Here is a 17127-nt window from a genome sequence, read left to right on the forward strand (position 1 = left end):
TACAGTAGTGAGCAAGACGAGCAATAATGCGCTCTTGGGCAGTTCATAGTCCAGAAAAGGACAGATTCGTGGACAAAAAGCCCAACGTGGATGTGATCCATCTGGCCAGTGTTTTTATCTGGGAAATTGAGTTCTTGCAGCACTGGCAGAAAGGGTATGGTGGTTACATGCACCAGTTCTGGAATCTGATCACACCCAGGTTCTAATCTGGCCTCTGACACTAACTGGATAGCTGATGTTGGAATCAGAGTTTCCTCTGGAGAAGCTGTGGGTCTGTTTTCTCTCAGGTAGTAAAATAAAGCAGATCATCTGGTTTCACTGAAGCAAGGGGATGAACTGAAATAATGCATGTAAAATCACTGGTGATGTTTAGCATATCACAGGTGCTCAGTGCACGCAGCTGTCGTTACCGTCATGGCCCCTGTTAGTAGAGCCCTTACTATGGGCCAGGCTGTGTGCTAAGTGCTTTACTTGGAGTTTTCCAGTTGTCTTGGTCTGTTCAGGCTGTTGACAAACTACTGTCAACTGGGTGGCTTATAAACCACAGAAATTTATTTCTCATAGTTCTGGAGGCTTAGAAGTTTAAGATCAAGGTGCTGGCAGACTTGGTGTCTGGTAAGGGCCTGTTTCCTGGTTCCTAGATAGCTGTCTTCTCACTGTATGCAGAAGGGGGAAGGGAGCTCTCTGGGCCTCTTTTAATAGGTGAATTAATCCTCTTCATGTGGGTTCCATCTTTATTACCTAATCACTTCCCAAAGGCCCACCTCCTATTATAATCACATTGGTGATTTTGTTGCAACATGTGAATACTGGGTGGATACAAGCATTCAGACCATTGTACAAGTGAATCTGTACAACTCAATGACAGAGGTATTATTATTATTATTATCTACCTTTTATAGCTGAAGATGCTGAACAAAGGCATTAAGTAAAGTTCACAAGGTGATACAGCTAGTAGGTCACTCCAGCAGTGGTTAACTTCAGAACATTCTGGACAGTGCCTTGTCTCCTGATGGCCACAGAGACCCTGCTGCTCCCCTGGGCCAGGTCTGGGCATCAACTAAAGACTCACCCAATGTGACATCTGCCCAAACAAAGTCTGAGACTTTCTTCACAACTCCTGACCTCTTCTTCTGACCCTTCGGCCCACCGACTGTTACTTTAGGCCTGCAGTGTGCCTTCTGACCCTCCGTTTCTGTATCTGTCAAATGAGGGAGTTGTACCCAAGCACTCCTGAGCTTCTGAATCCCTGTGTTGTGGGAGAGGCTGTTGGAATGAACTGAGCAGCAATGAGAAGGCCTCTGGGTCCTCCCTGAGAGCCTGAGCATTTGGGAGGGAGCTCCTCACCTCACTTCGTGAGTCACTGCTTGTTTCCCGGAGAGCGCGGTCTTCTGGCTCTCCTCTCCACCCGCTGGCACCGTTGTTGGAAATTCATTCCTATAGGATTATCTGGCAAAGCGCATGGCCCTGGGCTCCAAGGGGTCCTCAGGACGAGCTTCAGCTTCAGGCAGAGTGGGAGCACGGCTCTGTGATTCCAGTGAACAGCTGAGATTGCTTCCGGGCAGCAGTGAAGCCGGGATATTTAGTGGAGAAAGATTCTTTGGCCCTTCTTAAATTTATTGCACTTGGCGGGGGTCAGCCCCTCCTTCACCCCCAGAATCCATTGCAGTGAGGGAGGTTGTTCTCACCTCTGCACAGACAGGACTCAGCAAGGATGTCGCGAGTTGCCTCAGACCAGGTATCTGACCTCGGGTTGGAGGACTTGAATTCCAGTTTTGACTCTTTCATGGCCAGTGTGGTGGTGTTGGCCAAGTCACATTGTCTCTCTGTGGCTCAGGTCCCACCTGGAAGATGGAAATAATATTTTTCTTACAGAGTAATTGTGAGAAACATGAAACAAGGAGCAGGTAAAAGCTTCACACGAAGCACCCTGGACCTGTGTAAGTGCTCAGTGCATGTGAAGAATGAATGAAAGTAGAGGGATATTTGGGCCCAATGGGGAAGACTCTTGGAGGAGTCAGACCTGTCCCAGGAAGGGGTCTGCTGGCTCTGAAGGTCATGAGATATCATTTACTTGGTCAGACTGAGGTAGGACAGCCACTTGGCACTTGGATAAGTTTCTTATATCTGTTTTGTTCATGGCTCTGTGTTGCGTATATTTCAGCACCTGGCACAGCACAAAATAGGTGCTCAAGAAATGCTTGGATGAACGAATGACTTGGCAGAACGAATTGACGCAGTGGATGGGGTGCAGGGTTAGGCTGGAGAGTGTTTAAACTTGCTTCCAGTTCAGAGACTTCATGAATGTTTGAACTTTAGACGGGTCCTTAACAACAGTATTCTCTGTGCTTTCATGAATTAACCACTGTCCCGCCTTAGCCATCTCACGCAAATGCTGGTCTGAGGGAGAAAGACAAAGAACATCTCTTCCTTTGAGTTACCTGGAGAGTGTGTTTGGAGAAGGAAAGAGGGCTTTTAATGGAAGAAATGATCTTTTCTGCCCTTTGTGCCACCTGCCCACCCCCACTTCTGAGGATCAGGACTCTGAGACAGGGAGAGGGGAGGTTCCTTCCTGTTGGACACACTTGGCCCTCTTCTGTTAATTCTCTTGGGCTTTCTGAGACTGCTGAACATGCTTCAGTCTTCCCCTACAGCTGGCATTTGTGTCTATGCAGACAGCATGGTTGGAGAGATTAGAGGGAGGAGATACTGACAGGAGGGCAGAAACAACAGCTTCCTGCTCATCTCTACAAGGCAGAGTGATTTCCAGCCAGCTTCTTCCTCCCAGACGCCCCAGCCTTCCTAAGTTCTCTCCCTGGTCATCCACTCCTCTTATCTGTATTTCCTCAGGCCCAGGGAGTATCTGAGAAAGGAGAACTGTAAATGATGCTGTCAAATTGGATGGTACAAGAAGGTAGCAAGGAGATGAGAGGCAGGGCCTTTCTAGATAGCAGCCAGATGAAAACAGGTTATAAATAAGGCATGGGGGTCCACTATCCGCACACTCTGTCGTTGACATCCATACGCAGGCTCCATGTTCTTGGCAGTCAGCCAAAGGCCAGTCTACAGATTTATTTCCTTACCTCGCCTGGCATGAAATTGTCCTCTGGATTGCACCTGTGAGCAGCCCATTCACATTGCCTGGTTTTTGACCCAGTTCTCTTTTTCCTTTTTGTCTAAAAGGATGAGCTGTGTGACGAACTGAATGTTTGTGTTCACCCCACACCCCCCAATAAACCCTGAATTCATATATCAAAACCCTAATCTCCAGTGTAATGGTATTTGGAGATGGGGCCTTTGGGAGGTAATTAGTTTTAGATTAGGTCATGATGGTGGAGTCCCAATGATGGGATTAGTGTCCTTATATAAAGAGGAAGAGACCACAGCCCACTGTCTCCCCACCTAATGAGGATACAGCAAGAAGGTGGCCATATGTAAGCCACAGAGAGGACCCTCACCAGACACTGAATCTGCTGGCACTGTGATCTTGCACTTCTTAGCCTCCAGAACTACGAGAAATAAATGTATCATTTATGTTATCTAATGTGTGGTATTCTGCTTTAGCAGCCGGAGTAGACTTAGACAAGCTGCAAATGCCACCTGGATTGTGGGCTTCATGAGGTTGAGTCTGATTTATCTTTGAAACCCTCTGAGTCTAGCTCAGTAGATGTGGTTGCACAATAAGCATTTGTAAAATGAATGAGTGAACAATTTTTTTCCAAAGGCAATTGCCTGTTCTTACTACCATCTTCTTTCTCCAGATTGTTCCCGATCTTCTTTAGCTTCATGTAAGTATGAATATGTAAACGTGCATATGGCTGCAAATAAAAGAAAACCTGGATGATCGTGGATGACACCATTAAGCATTTGTTGTTTTCTTAACAAGACAGGAGATAGGTAGTCCCAAGTTTAGTGCATTGTCTCAACAATGTCATCAGGAACCCAGGTCCTTCTGCCACTTCCTATTTTGCTATCCACTGGATACTTCCCATGAATCCTGTTGAGTTATGTGAACCTTCTCTTTTTCCATACAGATTTTTTTTAGGATGAAGATAAGCCTTTAGTGCACTGGTTGTAAACTGATGGCTTCATGACATGTGTGTTTAGCTTTCAATATTTTTTTAAAAATTCAGTTAACTTCCAACATTAAACTAAAAAGCTTCCACACAGCAAATGAAAAAGTCAACAGAGTGAACAGAAAACCTGCAGAATGGGAAACAAATATTTGCAAACTATGTAACCAGCAGGGATCTAATACTGAGAATTTATAAGAAATTCAGACAACTCAACAACAACAACAACAACAACAACAAAATCAATCTCATTAAAAAGTGAGCAAAGGATATGAATAGACATTTTTCAAAAGAAGACATACAAATGGCTAAAAAGCATATGAAAAACTGCTCAACATCACTAATCATCAGAGAGATGCAAATTAAAACCACAATGAGATATGATTTTGCACCAGCCAGAATGGCTATTATTAGAAAGACAAAAAATAACAGATGTTGGCAAAGATGCAGAGAAAATGGAACGTTTATACAGTGTTGGTGGGAGTGTAAATTAGTACAACCTCCATGGAAAACAGCATGGAGATTTCTCAAAAAACTGCAAATAAAACTACCATTCGGCCCATTAATCCCTCTACTTAGTATCTACCAAAGGAAAAGAAATGCTTGTATCAAAAGTATACCTGCACTTTTATGTTTATTGCAGCACTATTCACAATAGCAAGGATATAAAATCAGCCTAAGTGTCCATTAATGGATGCTTGGATAAAGCAGATGTGGCACATATACATAATAGAATATTACTCAGCCATGAAAAAGAATAAAATCATGTCTTTTGCAGCAACATGGATGGAACTGGAGGTCATTATCTTAAGTAAAAGAATTCAGACACCAGAAAAACAAATAGTGAATATCCTCAGTGATAAGTAGGAGCTAAACACGTAACACATGGATATCGAGTATAGAATGACAGTGGAGACTTGGAAGGGTGGGGGTGCAGGAGGAGGGTGGGTGATGAGACAGTCCTTCATGGGTACAATGTAGGTTTTTCAGGTGATGGATATACTAAAAGCTTTGGCTTCACCGTTATGTAGTCTATCCATGTAACACATTTGCACTTGTACCTCATAAATATATACAAATGCAACCTTTTTAAAAAATACAGGATGTTTTACATAAAACTCCAGAATTTTGAATTCACTTTAAAAATTACAAAATCTGGAAACACAGCATGGCCACAGCAAACAGGAACTGGTGGTGGTTGCCCTCTTTAAATAGGATGAGTGTGGTCCAGTTGTCCCAGGTTCTACCACTCTCTGTTGGTTACACCAGATCAGCTTTACTCATTCATGTTACCTAAAAAATCCCTGCAGGTAATTGAGTCTGAACCCCTACTTTAAAGGATTTTCACTCCTTTGGCCTGTGGTTTAAGGCCATTCATGCAAAAGCTTTGGTGGCTACTTACCCCCAGATTGCTCTAGACTATATCGCCAAATCTTCAATTGCTGGTTCTTTGTGAATTCCACCCATTGGCTCTATAGGAATCTCCCACCGTCCCACTCTTTGAACTGATGTTTTAAACATCCCACTTCAAAATGTGAGGCACTATCAAGGTTTTGTATGCATGAGACTATAAATTAATACACTAATGTTGTAATAGATTCGGAAAATGCAGAATAATGTAAAGCAATGAGAATCATCATCTTTTCACCACTCATAGAAGCCTATTAATACTTATGAATGTATATATTAATATCGTATTGGATTTATTGGACACTTACAATATGTTAAGGTCTATTTTAAGTGCTGTACGTACATTATTTTATTCAATTCTCCAAACATCCTTACAAGGTAGATATTATTCTTATCTTCCTTTCACAAATGGCAAAGTTGAGTCATAAAGAAGTTTAATACATTTCCTAAGGACACACAACTAATACATGTTGAAGTCTTGCTTTAAATCAAGCAGTGTGGCTCCAAGATGCACATTCTTGTAAATGACACCACACTACTCAGGATGTGCATGCATGCCTATTTCATTTATAGTTTACTGGAGATTGCATCAACCACTCTGGGAAATAGTGCAATGGAAATCCCCTGCTGAGTTTTTAAGGAACTCACTGAAATGACCCAAGTAAGCCCTAGTATTTGGGAGTAGTTCCCTTTAGTTTTCTATTTCAATTGCTATTCCCTCTTAGCTTCCTCCTGGGCAACCAGACTCCTTGTCTGGTTGACTCAAGGGGTCAAGACATTGGCAAGGCATACTTTTCTACATTTAGTGTTCCTTATTAGTAATTTGCTATAGTACCATTATGATCTTCTATTACATGATATGTACTTTTCAAGCACAAAGGCAACAAGTAAATCTCTTTTGAATGAATGAATTTAGTGAGCAAATACTATGTGACAAGAATGAAGGTCTGAAGGGAAGACAGATGAGTAAACACACATATACAATAGTGTGATCTATATAACAAAAGAAATGTTCTTCTATTGTCTATTATCCATTGACAAACATGACAATGTTTTTGGAAGTTTTTTCATTATACTTTAAGTTCTGGGATACATGTGCAGGTTTGTTACATAGGTATACACATGTCATGGTGGTTTGCTGCACCCATCAACCTGTCATCTACATTGGGTATTTGTCCTGATGCTATCCCTCCCCTAGCCCCCCACCCCCTGACAGGCTCCAGTGTGTGATGTTCCCCTCCCTCTGTCCATGTGTTCTCATTGTTCAACTCCCACTTATGAGTGAGAACATGTGGTGTTTGGTTTTCTGTTTTTGTGCTAGTTTGCTGAGAATGACGGTTTCCAGCTTCATCCATGTCCATGCAAAGGACAGAAACTCATCCTTTTTTTATGGATGTATAGTATTCCATGGTGTATATGTGCCACATTTTTTTATCCAGTCTATCATTGATGAGCATTTGGGTTGGTTTCAAGTCTTTCCTATTGTGAACTATACCGCAATAAACATATGTGTGCATGTGTCTTTATAGTAGAACGATTTATAATCCTTTGGGAAAGAAGCAAAGGAAATGAACTTTTATTTCAGAGCTATTGTGTGTCTGGCACTTGACATTCACGATCTCACAATGCCCTGTGCAAATGGGCATTATTAGTTTCCTTCTTTTTTTTTTTTTTTTAGATGAGGAAAGAAAGACAGAGTCATGTGTTCAAGGGCACACAACCAGAAGCAGCAGACTGGAATTCAGATCCATGTGGAGCTAACTTTAGAGTTCATTTTTTTTCAACTCTTCCGTAACATGCTATATTAGATAATGTCACTAATTATAATTGAAAACATAGCCATCACATAATTCTGTCAGAAGAATTATGAATAATCTGTTGAGAATGTTCTGTGTCCTTTCTTACGGGCATCACTGGGAGATACATGTCATCATGTAAGTGGATTAATTTATGGGTACACTCACTTTACGTCACCGAGCTGACCTTGATAAAGCTGGTGTAAGTTAAAGTTTTGAACACAGAATGACTTAGAAGCGCATTTTTGTGCACTCAATTTAAAGTTGGAACCCTGATGTATTGTAAATCAATTTAAAGGGGGAACTGTATTGTATTCCTTTGTAACACACGTGTATTAGTTTGTTTTGTGTTGCTACAAGGGAATATCTGATTGGATAATATAAAGAAAAGAGGTTTATTTTGGCTCACAGTTCTCAGGCTGTACAGGAAGCATGGTACAGGAAGCATGCTTCTGGTGAGGGCCTCACAAAGCTTCCAGGCCTCAGTGTGAGCTTTTCTCATGCTGTGAAAGAGGGAGCAAGAGAGAGGAGGACGTTCCAGGCTCTTTTAAACAACCAGATCTCACAGAACAAGAACTCACCCATGACCATGAGGAAAACACCAAAACTGTCATGAGGGATCTGCTCCCATGACCCAAACATCTCCCACCAGGCCGCACCTCCAACATTGGAAGTCACATTTCAACATGAGGTTTGGAAGGGACAGAACATCCAAACTCTGTCAACATGGAATATAACTGCTGTGTCAATCTCTCTTTTGTGAAAAATCTGATTTTCTTTTCTTTTTTTTTCCAAGACAGAGTCTCGCTCTGTCACCCAGGCTGGAGTCCAGTGGCATGATCTCAGCTCACTGCAGCCTTTGCCTCCTGGGTTCCAGCGATTCTCCTGCCTCAGCCTCCCAGGTAGCTGGGATTACAGGCATGCGCCACTATGCCCGGCTAATTTTTGTATTTTTAGTAGAGACAGAGTTTCACCATGTTGGTCAGGCTAGTCTTGAGGTCCTGACCTCAGGTGATCTGCCTGCCTCGGCCTCCCAAAGTGCTAGGATTACAGGCATGAGCCACCACGCCCAGCCAAAATCTGGTTTTCTTAAAGGGAGTTACCCCTGTTGTTATGATGTATAACTGTACACAACTACAGTTCTAAACCATCTTTGATTTAAAAAATTCTCCCCTGATTTATTAGAGCAGCATTATAGTACCATTTATGATCTTCTATTACATGATATGTACTTTTGAAGCTCAAAGGCAACAAATAAATGTCTTTTGAATGAATGAATTTAGTGAGCAAATACTATGTGACAGGAATGAAGGTCTGAAGGGAAGACAGATATGTAAACACACATATACAACAGTGTGATCAATATAACCAAAGAAAGCTTCTTCTATTGTCTATCATCCATTTATTCAAAAGCGTTTAATATTTAGCTCCAACTATGAGCCATGCTGTAATGTAAAGGCTGGATACACAATGAAGAGAAAAAGATATGTGCCCTTGTTCTCTTGAGCTTATGGTTTTTCCACACATATCTGCACAAGAGGCAGCATATTATAGTGTCCACGTGTGTAGGTACTAGCCCCAAACTGCCTGGGTTCAAGTCCTCCTACTTGCTAGCTCTAGGACCTTGGGTAAATTATTTAACATTTCTGTGCCTTAGTTTTCTCTGGTGTCTTATGGACCCCAAAACAGTATAATACCTACCTCATAGAGTTGTTATGAGGATCAAATCAATTAGTATTTGAAAACACTTAGATTAGTGACCTTCTCATAGTGAAGGCAAAATGGCATTTGTCAATGAAGCAAGTAGAATGGTATGTAATAAACCTGAATTGTTCTACTTTTGTCAGATCCGCATTCCACCTGTACTATCTGTTATCTTTAAATGGACACATTTTAAAACTTAAATGTTTGTCTATGTACTACCAAACATCACAACTAAGCCTCATTTTGCCAGGTGGGATACATTGTCATAAATCTAATGATGGCACAGGGCACTTCCTCTGTGAAGCCCTGTTTGTCCTCCAGGCAAGATCAGCAATACTGTCCTCTGTGCTTTCACAGTACTTTGTGGCAAGCTCTAGTAAGTGCTCATCAGAATGCCTAAAGCTCAGTCCTTACTCTTGGCCAGTTGGCCCATAGGAGGCTGACCCTTTGGTTTACCCTACCCTTGTGGTCCCAGACCTATAAATATTGGAAATCAGAAAAATTCCACTTTATGGAATTTTTAAGACATAGGGACAACTTGGAAAAGCTCTTTGTATGAAGCGTTCAATAACTATCAGATATCTTTATAGGGGTATCTGTGTGCTAATGTGTCCATCAAGAGTACATACACAGAAGTGACGCTTGCCAGGTGAGGAACACACCCACCTGAGATTGCGGGGGCTTTGGAATGAACATGGGGCAGAGCTAAGGAGGGTGTGTGTCTGGAGAAGATGGGAATGAAGGGTCATGGAGCTTTGGAATAAGCATGGGGCAGAGCTAAGGAGGGTGTGTGTCTGGAGAAGGTGGGAATGAAGGGTCATGGACTTTTGGAATAAGCATGGGGCAGAGCTAAGGAGGGTATGTGTCTGGAGAAGGTGGGAATGAAGGGTCATGGAGCTTTGGAATAAGCATGGGGCAGAGCTAAGGAGGGTGTGTGTCTGGAGAAGGTGGGAATGAAGGGTCATGTTGTGAAGCTGTTTCTGACTCCATCTTTATGAGGTAGGAAGGAAAGGAGCAGAAGCTCGTGCATTCTGCCTGAATGGCCAAGAGTGGGGGCTGAACTCAAAGATGTTGCTGCAGAAGAGAAGAAATGAATACCTTTTATCTTGGGGGTCTGGAGGAAGCCATGTTTCTGTTTATTTCAAAGGGTCTGGAAAGGGGTTCACCAGGTAAACAGTAACAAAAATTCATCCTAGGTAGAGGGAACAGCACAGAACAAATGCACACACCACCATGAAATATTTGGTTGATTATTGACATTTTGACAGTATTTGAATGTAACAGGTCACCTGAAGAGTTTCTAGAGAAGAGAATATAGAAGTAAGTAGAGAATTAATCACCAAGGTCCTTGAGGGTCCCAAGATGCTCCTGGATGTATTAAGAAGTTGAATAAGAACGAAAAATTCCCCATGCTGAACCCCTTCTGCTGAGTGCATTCTGAAACAATTTTTTTTAAAAACTAGGTTTCTTTTTAATACTTCTGCATTAACCAGTCTGAGGAATCTGGCATTTAAAGACATAAATGTTTCTGAAATACCCCACCACTGCAAAACATCTGAAAATGTTTCTTAATTGTTAGAAAAAAACTATTTCTGTACGTGCCTGGAATGAGTTTTTTTAAACACCACCCTTCAACAGACCATCTTTCCGGCCCCAAGTGGTTGAGGATGGTGGTGCTAAGTGGTTTAATAGAGATGCTGTTGTCTCTCTCTTGCATATCACGCCTCCACTTCAATGTATAATTTTACTTTTTTGCTGGGTAAGTGCCCTAAAAGGTTGCTATAGATGTATATCCCAACACGTGAAAGAGTGTCAGATGATCAGTCAAGCTGCCTCTATATAACCGGCCTGGCAAAGGCATTTGAACATCCTTTTGCCAAAATCTACTTGGATCCATCCCATTTGAATGAGCTCCATGCACATTCACCACAGCCATCACCTTTTCAATCTGCCTCAAGCAAATACATGTCCTTAAACAGCTTCCTCTGGAAAGCAAACTTCCCAAGGGGAAGCGAGAGGAAGGTCATGCTTACTTTACGGTGGAAGGCAAATGGAAACGTGTTGGATTCCATTCTGAGCCTTGGACAGTGGGCCTCTCTGCTGCCATACCCACTCCAAGAAATACCCCTTGCCCTGGCCCTTGGTGTTCACTGACCTTGTCCTTTCTTGAATGCACGTATTGATTAGAGTTGGTACTGGGCAGTTTAGTTCTTGGATATCGGTTGTCTGGAAGTTCTCTCTAATTGTCGTTGTCATTGCTATAGGCATCAAAAGTGCTTATAGCTCCAGAACATGCCAAACTCTCTCATCTCTCTGGGACTCTGCTACTGTGCCTGCACCCTCTCATCCCTGCGTGCTGCTCCTACTACTTGAAATGCTCATTCCCTCTCTCTGCTGCTAGACTGTAGTCATCTGCCCGGGTTGCTTCAACAAAATGCCATAGACAGGGTGGCCTCAACTACAGACACTTATTTTTCACTTTTCTACAGAAGAGAAATTTCAAGATTAAGGTGACAAGAGATTCAGTTCAGGTGTCAATTGTTCTGGAAGGCCTTACCTAATTCCCTCGACATCGGTTGCATTCCCTCTCTGCAAATTCCTCTATCACAGCTCAATTGAGCTGTGCCACTGCAGACCATTTATTTGCCTCTTTTCCTCACTAGATTGTGAGCCACTTGAGGGTGGAGGCTTGTCTTTCATTTTTTGTACTATGCAGTGTACGTAGGAGGTAGGAAGTGTTCAAATAACGACTTAATGAAAGTAGGAGCAATTACTTTGAGAAGAAATGCATAATGGATGAACTACTGTCCACTCCTGGTAATATCTCCAATCACTACTCTTTGTAGGGCTTTTACTGTTTTCCTTGTTTCCTAGGGAAATAGAATTCGTGATGCTTGATTCCTCCTTGGATGGCTGATTCTAACCCTTGCCTGGTCAGACCTCATGCAACTCCCCCTATGCCTCTTGTTCCATCTGTGTCAATATGTGTATGTGTAAGTATGTGTGTGTGTTTCTATAAGTTCTCCATGGGCTGTATAGCAGTGGTTCTCAACCCTACTTATATGTTAGAATCACTTAGGAGCTATTATAAAGTTAATGCTGTTAGGAGAACAGATCATGAATGTCAATTTATATTCCAGATACCACAAAAGCAACTTTCATTTGGGCTTCCTAGTTAACCAACCTCCTAACTAGGCTAGAGGAAGGAAAATAGCTCCAACATCTGTTCAGTGGGACCTCGAATTTTCAGCCAATGTGTTCAATTGAGTCCTTGTTCGATCACCCAAAAAAAGTCATCAGTTTAAGTCAAAGTATATTTCTGAGTTCAGGAAAGCAGATTCTTGGGACAGACTCTCTAAGAGTGACTATTCATTGGGCAGGATGGGAGAATCCTTTTATTCATCAGTCTCCTACAGTTTGCAACTTCTTGTTTTTTTTTTTTTTCACTTTTTCTAACAATCTTAGATCTCTGGGCAATATGCATGCTTCTGGTGGACAGGGAGGAAATTCACGTACATCGAGATGAAGAGAAGAAAAGCACAAGATCAAATGCTTGTGCTCTGTTCACAGCTTTATTCTGGCATATAGTAGCTGCTCAGGAAATATTTGTTGAGTGGTTGAGTGACTAAACATTTTCTCCTTACACTTCTTTCTTTGGCAAAATTTTGTGTTTCTCCCTTCCTCAAGAACATTAAGGTTTGTCTAGGAATCCCCATTACCCTAGACCAAATATAGGGTGGTGGTTCAGGCAGGATACTGAACCGTGGTTTTTAAGCCTGGAAGCAGTTTTCCTTGTGGATGGCACTTTCGCTAAGTGTGGTTAGTATGTGAGCCTAGACACCTGGTGAGTGTTCACCTCCTTCATTTGGAGCTACCCACCCGTTTCTGTTTCTTCCATTCTACATTGTAAGCCACATACCCTGATCACTGCACTCCAACTTCCTAGGGTCTTTACTGTTCTTCTAGTCTCCTAGGGCGATAGAAGAAGTGATGCTTGATTTCTCCTTGGATAGCTGTTTCTAACCCTTGCCTGATCAGACCTCATCCTACTCCTCCTGTGCCTCTTTCTCCATCTGTGTCAATATGTGTATGTATGAACATGTGTGTGTGTTTCTTTTCTTTTTTTTTTTTTCTCAGGCAGAGTCTCACTCTGTTGCCCAGGCTGGAGTGTGGTGGCACAGTCTTGGCTCACTGCAATCTCTGCCTCCCAGATTCAAACAATTCTTATACCTCAGCCTCCCAAGTAGCTGAGATTATAAGTACATGCCACCATGCCTGGCCAATTTTTGTATTTCTTTCTTTCTTTCTTTCTTTTTTTTTTTTTTCTTGAGACAGAGTCTCACTCTGTCTCCCAGGCTGGAGCGCAATGGTGCCATCTCAACTCACCGCAACCTCTGCCTCAGCCTCCTGAGTAGCAGGGACTACAGGCGCCTGCCACCATGCCTAGCTAACTTTTTTGTATTTTTAGTAGAGACGGGGTTTCACCATGTTAGCCAGGATGGTCTTGATCTTCCAACCTCGTGATCCGCCCACCTCGGTCTCCCAAAGTGCTGAGATTACAGGTGTGAGCCACTGCGCCCAGTCTAATTTTTGTATTTTTAATAGAGATGAGATTTTGCCAAGTTGTTCACTGGGGCCTGCTGGGGGTGGGGTAGGGGGAGAGAGAGCATTAGCAAAAATAGCTAATGCATGCAGGGCTTAATACCTAGGTGATGGGTGCAGCAAACCACCATGGCACATATTTACATATGTAACAAACTGGTACATCCTACACATGTACCCCAGAACCTAAAACAAAACAAAAACATCTCCTACCCTTTGTTTCAGTGCAGTTGACTTCAGATTGAGTTCTGGCCTCTCTTCCGAATTGCAATAGGCTTGACTAAAGCGTGCCTTGCTGGGTTTTTTTTGTTTGTTTGTTTTTCCCAAAATATTGATATACCTAGTTGAATTTCTTCTTTTCTGTTTTGTTCCAGGTTTCTAGAACAGGCACGGCAAATGAATTACTTGGAAAATATCACACAGTTAATATCGACCATAGAAGCCATGTTGCACGTCAATAACAGTGCAGATGCTTCTGAAAAGCCAGGTGTTTCCCCATCCACATTTTATTTATTTTACTATTATTATTATTTTAAATTATTTTTTCCACAAGTTATTGGGGTACAGGTGGTATTTGTTACATGGGTAAGTTCTTCAGTGGAGATTTGTGAGAACCTGGTACACCCATCATCCGAGCAATATACACTGCACCATATTGATTGTCTTTTATCCGTCACTCCCCTCCCACTCTTCCCCCCAAGTCCCCAAAGTCCACTGTATCATTTTTATGCCGTTGTGTCCTCCTAGCTTAGCTCCCACATATCAGCGAGAACATACGATGTTTGGTTTTCCATTCCTGAGTTACTGCCTTGTTGCTGAACTTTACTCAGTGCACTTTTTAATTCTGACACCAGGTATACAGTAAGTGTTCAATAAATGTTATGTAGTAAGTCTATTATTATGCTGCACTTTCTGACCTCAAGAACTTGTTATGGTCTTCAGGTGAACGGTGTGTGACGTGACCAAGGTAGGGCCCGGCACCAAGTTAGGGCTCATTAATGGTTAATCACCTGTGATTTCTCCATAACTGTGTGCAGGATGTGTGTAAATCATGAGCATGTAGAGGTACGTAAGAAGTAATCACTGCACCCACTCCATGACCTCATAGTCACAAAGACTGTCACATAACAAGCATTCTATAATCATGTGGCAAGATTTTAGAAGAGGTTATACAGTCAGCTAGGGGAGTACACAGGCAGTGACAAAGCTCAGCCTGGTGACTGGGGAAGACTTCATTTCACCAAAGAGGGAACAGCAGGAAGAGGAAAAGGGAGGACACAGAGTCAGAAAGGCATGTGGCATGTCGGGAAGCAGGGAGCTGTTTCCTGTAGCTGGGGTTCAGTGTACAGAATTTGGATCGGGGGCTGGGAGCAGTGACTTATGCCTATAATCCCAGCACTTTGGGAGGCCAAGGTAGGTAGGTCACCTGAGGTCAAGAGTTCAAGACCAGCCTGGCCAACATGGCAAAACCCCCATCTCTACTAAAAACACAAAAATTAGCCAGGCATGGGAGGTGCCTGTAATCCCAGCTACTTGGGAGGCTGAGGCAGGAGGATCACTTGAACCCAGGAGGCAGAGGTTGTGGTGAGCCAAGATCACGAGACTCCGTCTCAAAAACAAAAACAAACAAACAAAAATTGGATCAGGGAAGTGGGAAGAGATGAAGCTGGAAATGCCAATTGGAGCCTGATTGGTGAGGTCATTTTATGGCCACAGCATTCGCAGTTGATAAGCAGACATGTTGCATGGAAGGCTTTTAAGTAATAGGTGCTATAGCCAGTGTTTGATTTAAAGAGGTCAATGCTGACAGTGTGTAGGTTAGATTGAAACGTACAGGGTTTTCATCAGGAACAGGAAGGTTAGCCAGGGGGGTTATTGGAATTGTTTGGATAAATGATGACACAGGACTCAACAGTGGCCGTGGAGGTGGAGAGGTGGGGAGGGATGTGAGAAATTTATAAGATATTGGCAGGGAAGAAAGTGGAGTGTAAGGTAGAGGAAGGGATCATGGGAGGTTGGGAAATGGCATAGATTACAGTAACATTAACCAGAGCAGAGAGCGCAGGAGGAGAGGCTGCATTGGAGGCAGAAGTGAGGCAGGGAGAGAGATGATGGATTCAGCTTTGGACTTACTGCATTTGAGGGGTTTGTGGTATATCAAGGTGGAGTTGACAATTAGACCTTTTCATTTGAGTCTGGAGCTTAGTTTAGAGATAAATGCCTGGGATTGCTTGGCATTCAGGTTACCACTGAAATTCCAGGCACGATTGAGTTCTCCAGGGGGAGTATGATGAGAATAAGAGAAAAGAAAATATAAAGGGGCTAAGATAGGGGGACACAAAGAATCCGAGTTTATGAGTCTATGTCCCCATAATTGGAAGCGCTACTAATAAGAACCATTCTTCCAAAAGAAATTGACACAGTTCAATGGGACCAAAAGAGACCACATCCTTTTAGGAAGCCCCGTTAGACTACAAACTCCATGAGGTCAGCCGGCACATCTGCCCCAGTGCATAGCACAGTACTTGGCACATGAGCATCCCTCCTCTGTGTTATGAATGAATGAGTGTTCATTATAGTTGGAATACAGAAGACTAAGAGAGACCTGAAGGCTGTATCCTGAAAGGTTTGAAGAGCCAAGTGGACACCACAAGGGTCTTACTGGTTTGAAAGTTCACAACTGTGGCGTGGACATTACAAAAAAAAGTAAATTTCAGCTGTTACATCAAAGAAGAGCTTTCTGAAAAATGAAGGATTGAGGGCCAGGAGCGGTGGCTCACGCCTGTAATCCCAGCACTTTGGGAGGCTGAGGTGGGTGGATGGCCTGAGGTCAGGAGACCAGCCTGACCAATATGGTGAAACCCCGTCTCTACTAAAAATACAAAAATTAGCTGGGTGTGGTGGCGTGTGCCTGTAGTCCCAGCTACTCAGGAGGCTGAGGCAGGAGAATTGCTTGAACCTGGGAGGCGGAGGTTGCAGTGAGCCAAGATTGTGCCACTGCACTCCAGCCTGGGCAACAGAGAGACACTACATCTCAAAAATAAATAAATAAATAAATAAATAAATAAATAAATAAATAAAATAAATAAATAAAGGATTGAACAGTGAGTCATGAGTTTGATGTCCCCAGAGGCCATTAAGCCTGAGGCTGTGTGGTCTTCAGGGATGCCAGAGAAAGGATTCCCTATTGCCTGAGGGTTTGAAGTAAGCCCCTCTGAGATCCTTTCTGCTGTGAATTGAGACCTAACTTGCAGGATTAATGGAAAAGACTTGTATATTAGAATGAAGTTCATCAACATTCAAATACCAGGTTGGTGGCTTTTTAGCTGTGTAATCTTGGGCAGATTATTCACTCTTCCTGAGTTCCAAGTTCTTCATCAATACCGTGGGCTTACGATGACTATAGTAAAGGTTAGGATTAGGTTTTGCTACTTATCACAGAAAAGCTCAGATACCACTGACCTGAATGAAATAGAAATGTGGTTTTTATTACTCCCAGAAATGTAGTGTGCAAGTAGGGATTCTAGGGCTAGTGTGCAAGT

General features: G+C 42.7%; 1 long non-coding RNA gene across 7 annotated transcripts in view; it reads left to right on the plus strand.

Moving 5' to 3' along the window:
* Positions 1–17127, plus strand: part of LOC105493990 (uncharacterized) — a 155125-nt gene that overhangs the window by 60894 nt on the left and 77104 nt on the right. For 6 of the 7 annotated variants that reach the window (XR_011614103.1, XR_011614107.1, XR_003020974.2 and 3 more), the window contains one exon: positions 13960–14072. The exons of the other annotated variant lie outside the window; for it this stretch is intronic. This is a non-coding gene — a long non-coding RNA (uncharacterized lncRNA). The remainder of the gene's footprint in view (positions 1–13959; positions 14073–17127) is intronic. 7 annotated transcript variants of the gene reach the window in all.

Source organism: Macaca nemestrina, chromosome 15, assembly GCF_043159975.1.
Source record: "Macaca nemestrina isolate mMacNem1 chromosome 15, mMacNem.hap1, whole genome shotgun sequence".
NCBI lineage: Eukaryota > Metazoa > Chordata > Mammalia > Primates > Cercopithecidae > Macaca > Macaca nemestrina.